This window comes from Thermobia domestica, chromosome 1, assembly GCF_964235325.1.
Source record: "Thermobia domestica chromosome 1, izTheDome1.hap1.1, whole genome shotgun sequence".
Lineage (NCBI taxonomy): Eukaryota > Metazoa > Arthropoda > Insecta > Zygentoma > Lepismatidae > Thermobia > Thermobia domestica.
Window position 1 is genome coordinate 167,683,278 of NC_137454.1, and position 9,749 is coordinate 167,693,026.

At 36.0% G+C, this 9,749-nt stretch overlaps 1 non-coding gene across 1 annotated transcript; it reads right to left on the reverse strand.

The window, feature by feature from the left end:
• Window positions 1-9,037: 9,037 nt before the first annotated feature.
• Window positions 9,038-9,109, reverse strand: TRNAA-UGC (transfer RNA alanine (anticodon UGC)). Its single transcript has one exon. It is a non-coding gene; the product is annotated as a tRNA-Ala (tRNA).
• Window positions 9,110-9,749: the final 640 nt, after the last annotated feature.

Consider the following 9,749-nt stretch of genomic DNA (forward strand, 5'->3'; position numbering starts at 1 on the left):
ACAAAATACAAATACGAATAGGGATGAGCACGAGTCGAGCGAAAATTCGACTCGACTCGAGTTCAATCCGAGTCGAGTCAAAGGTATTTTTCTTGAGTTGAGTTCCAAGCCAAGGCGCTGTTTTCGAGGTCGAGTTTTGAGTTGAGTTGAGTTTGATAATGGTTCGCTCGCTCGTTCAGCTCGTTTTAACTCGTTTTGAAATAATGGCCTGATTAGACTGGAAACCGAAAGCCATGAGAAATGTAGGCAGTAATGTGGAATACTTTTAGTGTTGCTCACGACAAGGGTGCATCTCCTCTCGTAATTTTGGTGTATCTCGTGGGGCAATTTTAGTGTATCTCGTCTCGTCTAGATAACGAGAAGAGAAGAATTTTTTTATTATTATTATTACGAGACAGCCTCAAATGTCGTAATCACCAATATAAGTATATACTGTAGTTCTTAAAATCAAGGCTGAGACCTGCACGGTCGAATTCTTGAGCCCAAGCAGAAGACCAACTCGGGTAGTGAAATCAACCGGCTCGGCTCGTATCAACTGAGCGAAGTTGTTGTATTACTATACATCTGCCTCCGCCCCTGTCAAATCTGGTCGTTTTCGTTGACGCGACATATTTGCTTTTTTATACCCCTTTCTTCGTTTACTGAACAAAACAGTAACTATTCTGAAATATACTACTGCGCATGCCTCGTACATAAATATTTCTGATGCCAATAGTTTCCGTTTTGTCCAAGGAATGTTCTTTTTCTTATTCCCAGCATGACCCTTTTATTACATTATATGAAGAGCATGTAGGTCTAAATACGTCATGTATTACATATAATGTAGGTTTTACTCTTCCAGCAAAGAAGAAACATGTGATCATAGTATACAACCCACAGAAGTGATAGCTGGCAATACAGTGGTCGTAATCCCTAACGACACAGGGAGTGAGCGTTGCCATCCCCGCTGGTCTAGAGGCTAGCACGTGAGCCTTGGGTGTATGGAGTCCCGGGTTCGATTCTCGGCGGGAGAGCATCTATGATTTTTAACTGTTCTCGATGTTTCTGTGTTCGTGTCCCTGTCGTTATAAGTTATTAGAAAAACCAAGTTAAACGAGTGAAGCAAGTAAAATGAGCAATAAGTAAGTTACTAAAACAAGTTCGGTGAGTCAGTTAAAAAAAAAGTGGACAAAGCACTGACCTTTCGCGCCGTCCATGCGAGTTCGAATCAACCTCGGCTTGATTTTTTATCCATTTGAGAGAAAATATTGCTTCTTTACGCTACAGGTAGTCCACTCTTTTCGTATTTTTCGCTGTCGTTCACAGTTAAAGTAACTGACTATTATTCTTTCTACGAATGATGGATCTTCTCTTTGGCTTCATGTCAAACACGCACACGTAATGAAAAGACGCTGTCTATAATAATAATAATAATGATAATAATATGAAATATTAGTAGCTAACTCGTGTGTGTATTTCGACAATATAATTTTATATTATTATGTGGAAATAAGTAAGGCTGGCTGGCGCCCCCCCCCTATTTTTTTCGATGCGCTTTATGGGTCCACGGTGCCCAAAGTTGGTCCCATCCCAGTATCACCTCTCGATATAAGTTATTGACACTTTGCCTAAAGAGGGCTCTGCCGTGGCCCCATGAGTACCCACGACAATGACTCTTCGTTCATTTTGCATTGAAATCGCTTACTTTTCTGAGTACTATGAGTGCATACTGTCCAACGCTCTACAGTTTCCCGTTCTCTCGATATAAATTGCAAATATTTTGTTTGTAAGGAAGATATGGCGTTACAATCATTACGTTTGAAGAAGAATTGATTAAGATATTACCTTGCCACAAACAACACCTATTATTATTATCATTATTATTATTATTATTATTATTATTATTATTATTATTATTATTATTATTATTATTATTATTATTATTATTATTATTATCGTTATTGTTTTACTTACCACTAATATTGCCTACCTTCATTTGCAATGCAATGTGTTACTAAAAAGCAAATCAAATAAGACTCCTCGCCATTCAAGCTCCCGAACTCGAAATACATGTTTACAGTTCTCTGTGTTAGAGGAATGCACATTTATTATATTATTCTTTCAAATAACACGTTTCACAAGTTACTTCACTTTCAATGTGTAATTTCATATCATCACTAACAATCATCTTGTTCCGATAGGAAAATACCCCCTCCTGCAAAAAAAAAAAAAGGCCTGACCGTAGTGAAAGGGCGTGAACCTTCTTTAGGCGATTAATCGGGTCCAATATTTCAATAAGTCCCTGCACACAAATATTTCAGTAAAAGAGGAAAATTTATTCAAACTTTCTGAATACCTATTTATGGGCGAAATTTGGTTCCCTTGGAACTTTTTAAGAGTTTGAAGGGCCGCCATTTTGAACATTTTCATCTGATTATTCTGGTTAACGAACTCATCAAGATATTTCAACAATTAATGTTTGTGCCAAGTTTTGTCTCAATCCGCTGAAAATTAGGGTGGTTTTGGCATTCACAAATAGCGTTATATATATATACAAATAGATAGATAAATAGACACACAGAGGGAGAGAGAAAAAGTGTTCTTCTCCCTTCTCGCACCTGTGGTGCGTCAGAGCTAAACCTTTGCAAAACGTATTGACGAGCCTAACCTAAACACAAACCTCTTACTTGCTAACGTAGAAACGTGGTCGGGAGGTGTAAGGCATGTAGAAATTGTATTTTTAATAACCATGAGTATGGTCCACTTCAATGTTTTTCTTTTTACTTTTTGCAGCTACTTCGGAACGTTCAATTTTTATTCTTCACTAATTGCAAATGGCGTTTACATTTAAAATAAGAGGAATTTTTGTGGCATTTGTTCGGATATTCTTCTCTTTGGAAATCAAGAAAAGAATAAAAGCAATACGCAAAGACAAAAAGTATTATCAGTACTAAACATTACCAATAATAATTGCTACGAAAAACTAAATACGACCTCTTTTACCATCTCTCATGAGCTGCATGTATTATTAACAAAAATTTTTAAAAATGTCCTCGCTTAAGATTCGAACCGGCGACCTTTGCATTTATAAGCCAGCACCTTAAGTACTACAGCAAGATCATGCCGGAGTATTTGTTGTATTTGTGTTTTATGTTCCCACTTCAACAATTTTTACTCTTTTTTTTTTAAGTTTAACAGTTGTTTCTGGCTTTCTCTTTCGGTGTCGTCCTTTATTTACACTATGCACTATTCGTATTCACAGCTTGTGCCCCTCTGCAATGTCTTATTCAGATTAAGCTTTTCTTTTTGCCCCTCAGTAAACATTTGATTGATTTAATTCTCATACTCTCCACGGATGGAGCGCAGGAATGCCAGACTCGAAAAGTAGGTGTACATTTACTTTCCTGACAGATAATACTCCCAAAAAGAAGACAATTCCCCATTTTTCTAAAAACCCGACCCGACCATTTTCAGGCTCGAAAATGAGTACATATCCGGGTAAAAGACGATATTGGTAATTGTAGTTAAAGCACAAATGTCCATTACAAATGAGACAACAGATTGAGATGAATGAAATAGCAGTCACCTATTACTATGAGGTAACTTTATAGGATCGAATATGGTCTGTAAAAGGAGAAAGCGAAAGAAGAGAAACCGAAAATATGGAAGAATGTCACTACAAATATTGAAGAATGTTTACTTTAAAATTAGTTGTAGCTACAAAGACACGAAATTTCAACTGAAGATGAAACAAAAATGTTATGAAGAAGATGCATGGAGTAAAATTTTAGCTGACGTGACCTTGCGTGGGTAAATGATTACCTTGCGTATGTCCTTGTATATAACATTATATAGATTACACCAAAGATTTAAAAAAAAAAAATGTCTTATCTGAAATCATTTCCATCTTATAACACTAAACAGAATTGCTCACCGCGTTCTCCGCTGGCAATTTCAATTCCAATAACTTGCTTTTTTCTTTTATTTTTTTCCATTATGGCACTTGCTTATTCTGTTTGTAACCATGAATTACGTGGAAACCGAAATAATAATTTTATCCCCAACCTAATCAATAAATGCGTTTCTACAACAAAGTTACCGAAGTGATGCCCTCAATATTCATTCAACTTCCCTTATATGTATTTTAATAGTGTCAATGACATTGAGAGAAAAGATAAAAGGAAACGCAGCTTAATAATATCTGTGGGAGACATCAATTGTGTATAGGATAACACACGCAACCAATTATTTTGAACGCATCTCTCGAAGGTCAGGATATTGATGCGTTTCGTGTACTTGTCCTACATTCGCAGTAAAGCATGTTTGTATTATAGGGTGACGGAACCTAATAGATTAAGTAAAGTGCCGTACTGAAATTACGTATGCATATGTTTATTCTCTGTATCACTCGTTAAATACGTGTTTACAAGATATTGTTGTACTATAGCAGAGAAGTTGGTCATTTAATTGTAATGTCACATATGCAGTACGTGGACAGGAGGGCCTTGCTTCTCCAGGCACGCAATTAGAAATTTTTGTTGGAGAGAGTTCAAAGTTTAAGGGAGGAGTCTAATACCACAAGACATTATATTTATGTAGTATTCAATTGGTGTTATTCCACACCTGAGAAAATGATAAGTAATTTTTAAGTTCACCTATATTCTCAGGAAACCAAGGATAAAGCTAAACTGCTTTTCATTAGAAAATGAAATCTTTCAGTTTTACGTCCTACGGTTATGCCGGCTAGGCTAAAGGAGACGGTGATGATGAGAAATGAATGTAATGATGGAATGAATAAAGTGGGAGGAAACGGGAGAACCCCAAGAAAACCCACGCCGACGATGTTTGCCCACCACAAAGTTTACTTGGCGCTACCTGGAATCGGACCAGGGTTGACACGAGTGAACAGGTACCGGTAATGCCTCGACGGGAAGCCGGAAGTGTTACGGACCATCAGCTCTATGGTTCCTCGTGTTTGGAATAACTCCAGTGTTCGTATAGTAGGTTTGTTTAAGAAAATTTCTTTCGACTAATACACAACTTTCCCTTTTCTTATCAAAATTTCCCTAGTTTGTTGAGTTTCCAATTCCTATGACAGAAGTTATGTGATAAGATTAATTTATCTACATTAAAGGAAGTGCAAACCACGTTTGTTTTATTCATTTACTTTTTGCTTCTATTTTTCTATTTGCCTTTTGCTTTTTCCTTCACCTTTTTAATTTAACAAAATTACAAATACATTCAGTCAAGAATGGGTGCCAACTATGCTACTTTGAACAGATACACACACACACATACACACACTTACACACACACACATACATACATACATACATACATACATACATACACAAATTATTGCTACTTTATTGTTTATTGCTGAAGAGCAAAGAAGAATTTAAGCACTTATATTGCTCAATCAGACACTGAGAGAATTTCAGTTGATTTTCTTTTTTTATGGAAAAAAATTCTTTTTCCCTTTTTGCTAAATTTCCCTACGAAATTTCTCTAGATTAGGACAATTTCCCTCAAACTACAAACACTGAATAACGCGTGCTGCAATGTATTTTGCCACTGCAGATTCCCCCCCTTTTTTTTTCTCCTATAACCGAAAATAAAAACATCGAAATGTGGGTTATTCCGAACACGAGAGACTGTGTTGCTGACGGTTAGTAATACTTCTGACTTCTCAACTGAAGCATTCCGTGTTCACTGTAGTCAAAGTTTATCTTTTGCTTACTTTGGGCCTACGTTAAAATTACACCATATCTAAAAATTCTGTTGCGAGCATATCTGGGAATTTTACCCTGTAGGACAGCGACGCAAATCTGTCTTCAACATTGGGGGGACGGGTAAGAACGTTCACATAATCTTTTTTTTTTTTTTTTTCGATGTTCAAAATATTCATGAAGTTGAAAAGCAATGTTGTGGACGATCAGAGGAGCAAAGTTGTCTTCAACGTTGGGAAGCGGGCAGATTTAAGGCTTATTCTTGGGGACATCAATTTCATCTCACGTTCCTTTGTGGAAATTGGACAAAATTAATCAAATTTCTTCCCAAAAACACATTTCAAATCGAATTATTGGGGGGAAACAGTCCCCCTCAGTTCCAAGATTGGCGGGGACAAGTCTCTCTCATCCCCCGAGGATTTACGCCAGTGTTGTAGGGCATTCTCTGCACACCCACTGCATGTTGACGGAATGTATTTTTGGATTGTGTATGTATTACTTCCTTTATGCTCATATGGACCACCACTCCATGCTTATCGAATTCGAAATAGCATGTGTTGAAATATAGCTTTTTCATAATTTTGGATAGCCTTAGTTCTAAACTACTCACATTCCTCACAGGTCCGCATTATATATGTATAATTCTGGGGTTCCTGTTTTACCCTAAATAACGCCACTGGTCCGAAATGATGAGATAACTGGCGATAATTCGTTAATATATATATATATATATATATATATATATATATATATATATTCAATATTCCCCATCTTCACAGTGTTAATAAAATTGATCCTAATTTTACTATGAATAGAGCAGGGCAAATGTAATTACACTTAGAAAATGGTCACACACTATGTTTCCCATTTAAGAATTTTGATCCCAAATCTAATATGGCGGCTTTCAAAATAGCCGCCGAAATCTCCTTATGCACTCTGCCATGTTTGTTTCCTCTGCCACTGGCTTTGATTTCGTGTTTTTCACACCGTTACAACTTTTAGATGTTTTCCCTAATAACACAGATAGTAGTCCAACAATGGGAAACTGTAGGCTAGGCAAGTGCCAATATACTGGCCCTACTTGTTGTGATCGGCCGCTTTTCCCGAGCGTTTGCCAACTAACCCTTATGAAAGAAGTAAAATTATGGTTGGGAGTGTGGGATCGTCGAAATGATTGAATGAATGACGGCAGGTTATTGGTTAGCTAACATACATTTTAAAATATGTTGGGCTAATGTATTTTCCAAATTTAGTTTTTCGATTCCCAACAATACCAACTATTATCCGATGTGTAGCCTATCAACTGTGCTGCTAAGGTCATACTTTTGGACCACCCTATATATTCCCTGTTTATTAAAAGATGTAAGCTATTCCCACTCCCAATCTGAATAATAAGTGCACTCTACTGGCATAGAATTTTCGATGTGACATATCATTGTTAGATAATTGGGAAGCGACTTGAATTAAGAGGTAACGAAATCCTGTATACAAAACCCGGAGGTAAAAACTGAGAGCGAATATATTGTTTATACACCATCCATTTAAAAAGCCATCTTATTGTTTATATAGTCCTTCGTAAGTTGTAAATACCAGAGAATCATTTTTATGAAGTTGTACGGAGCAGACAAAATTGGGAAGACCATAGTAGTTACACTGTTTTCTGCAAGTTTCCTGTCAGAACTAGTTATTATTAAGCTCCGGATGTATATGTAAAAACATTTTTTTTTTCTAAATACGTACAGGCCCAAAACAAAGTTTATTATCCCAATCAAGAGTCTGCAAGTGTAAATTTTCACATAAAAATATATATTTTACGAAAAAGTTATGTAAATAAATATTTTGAACATTTTTGTAATAAATACATATTTTTAAATAATTTTCCGTTATTTTATTCTAATTTTCACCACGAATTGTTTTTTCCTTTCTCTTGACAGAAATTAACATCGGGAAGAGGATAGGCTATATGAATCTATCCATCATATTTACAAGCAATTTCTCACTTGCAGAAACAACGCCGTCATAAATCCAAACCCTTTATCCTAAAGTGGACAAGTTAGTGTCAAATGGGGAAAAAAGTTTCGTAAAATCGGCAATTAGAATTGAACTTTTCAAAGAAACAAATCCATATCTTTCACTTCCTCCAACACACGCAATCACGCGGTGGCATGGGCGCACGAAGTGGGGGCAGAGTGGGACCCAGGCCTTCCTCTGGCTAACGAAGACAACTTGAATTTCTTAAGATTTTCTTAATACAAATCAAAAATATCAAACGTAATATAGCAAGAAGGGAGATGGGCCCCTCCGTAGAAAATTTTCTTAGGGCGCCCATGCGCGGCGGGGTACTTGGCTTAATCAGTATTCTAATATATGGAGAATTTTGAGGCATTTGTAGCTGTAATAACTAAACTAAACCCAGACGATGCTTCATCCATTGAAATTGTTCAAAATTTAGTAAGTGACAGTGGCTTGAAATGTAACTTTGCTTTCATATCTACCAATTTCGGTTTCTTGACTCACATTATAAAGAAACCACAAACTACGAGAGATTTATTGAGTACTTCGGTTAAAGAAGTACAATACGTTGAAAGAAAGCGGAATGTTCTTTCTGTTTCGAAAGCTGAAATCATAAGATAAAAATTAAGGAATTGTTTGAGAAAAACATTGGCTACAAAACCTTATGTAAAATATCTGAAACATTGGAAGGCCAAAACAAGTGAAGTTAATGGTGTCTGCAGATATTCGTGATATGCCCCTTTTCAAATACGCGAGGTTAACATCATGATGTAGAACATTTCTTTTCTCAATATAAGGCATTATTCCGTGATAACAGACAGGCTTTACGAAGGGCAATTTGGAAAAGACGTTAGTAATTCACTGCAATGCGCATGAAATTTCGACATATGATGAATAGGAGCTATTGGTGAATTCCAGTATTTATTTTTCTTATCTTAGATGTTTTCCTATACTTTTCCTTGTTATGTTTTGTTAAATATTTTTCAGTTTTTAACAAATATTTTTTCATTTATTAGCAGATAAAAATAAATATTTTACAGTTTTCTGGCACATAAAAATCCGAACTCTATTTATTATATTAAGTTTCATGCGCTATTACATTAATTTCAAACTCTGCAGCGAGAGGGAGATTTTTTTTTTAAAAGAACAGTTGGAAACTTAATTGAAGTTTCTACTGAACCCTTTATCACTTTGACTTCTCCTAAAGTTCATTGAGAATAATTATTGAAAATAACCGCATATGTGGAAAATTAAATATATGGGACTTCACACAAAAGCTTATGTTTTCAATTTTGGGTTGATAAAAAATAGTCACTTGGAGGTGCCGGGGATCGAACCCGGGGCCTTTCACATGCAAAGCGAACGCTCTACCACTGAGCTACACCCCCACACTTTGTACTACTTCATATTTTCAATATATACGTGATAATAATAGTGATAAGATTAAACTAACATCATGCAAACCGAACGGAAACTAGACTATGTAACACTCGGTAATATTTATTAGAATCGTGTAGTGAAACTTATAATATTAGTAACTCCGCACGATAACTCGTGAATGCGTGCGATTTTTAAATACTTTTCTTTCTTTCTTTTCTTTTCTTTTTTTGCTATAGATACGTAGTTCGATTATCTCGGCCGAGTTAATAAAGTAAACTCGTTAATAGATTAACAGATAACGGCGACTTTAATGGTGACTATCTATAGGCTGTGTATAGCCCGTATCTCATACATGTAAGATAATTCGTTAAATTGTTTCTTGCTGTAATTATTAGAGCAATTGCTCGATCGCATTCGTTAATGAAGTCTATCCGCTAATGTATTAACGAATAACACTGAAATATACTCCATCTATGCAACCGAATCTTTGTATTTTGTTTTTTTCAACACATAGCTAGAGCGATCATTTCGACCAAATTCGTTAACGAAATTAATTCGTTACCAACATAACAGGGTAACGGCGACTTTAACGGTGGTTCTTCATAACCCAAACAGAAATATTTTGCGTGATCCTCTATACTGTCTTTA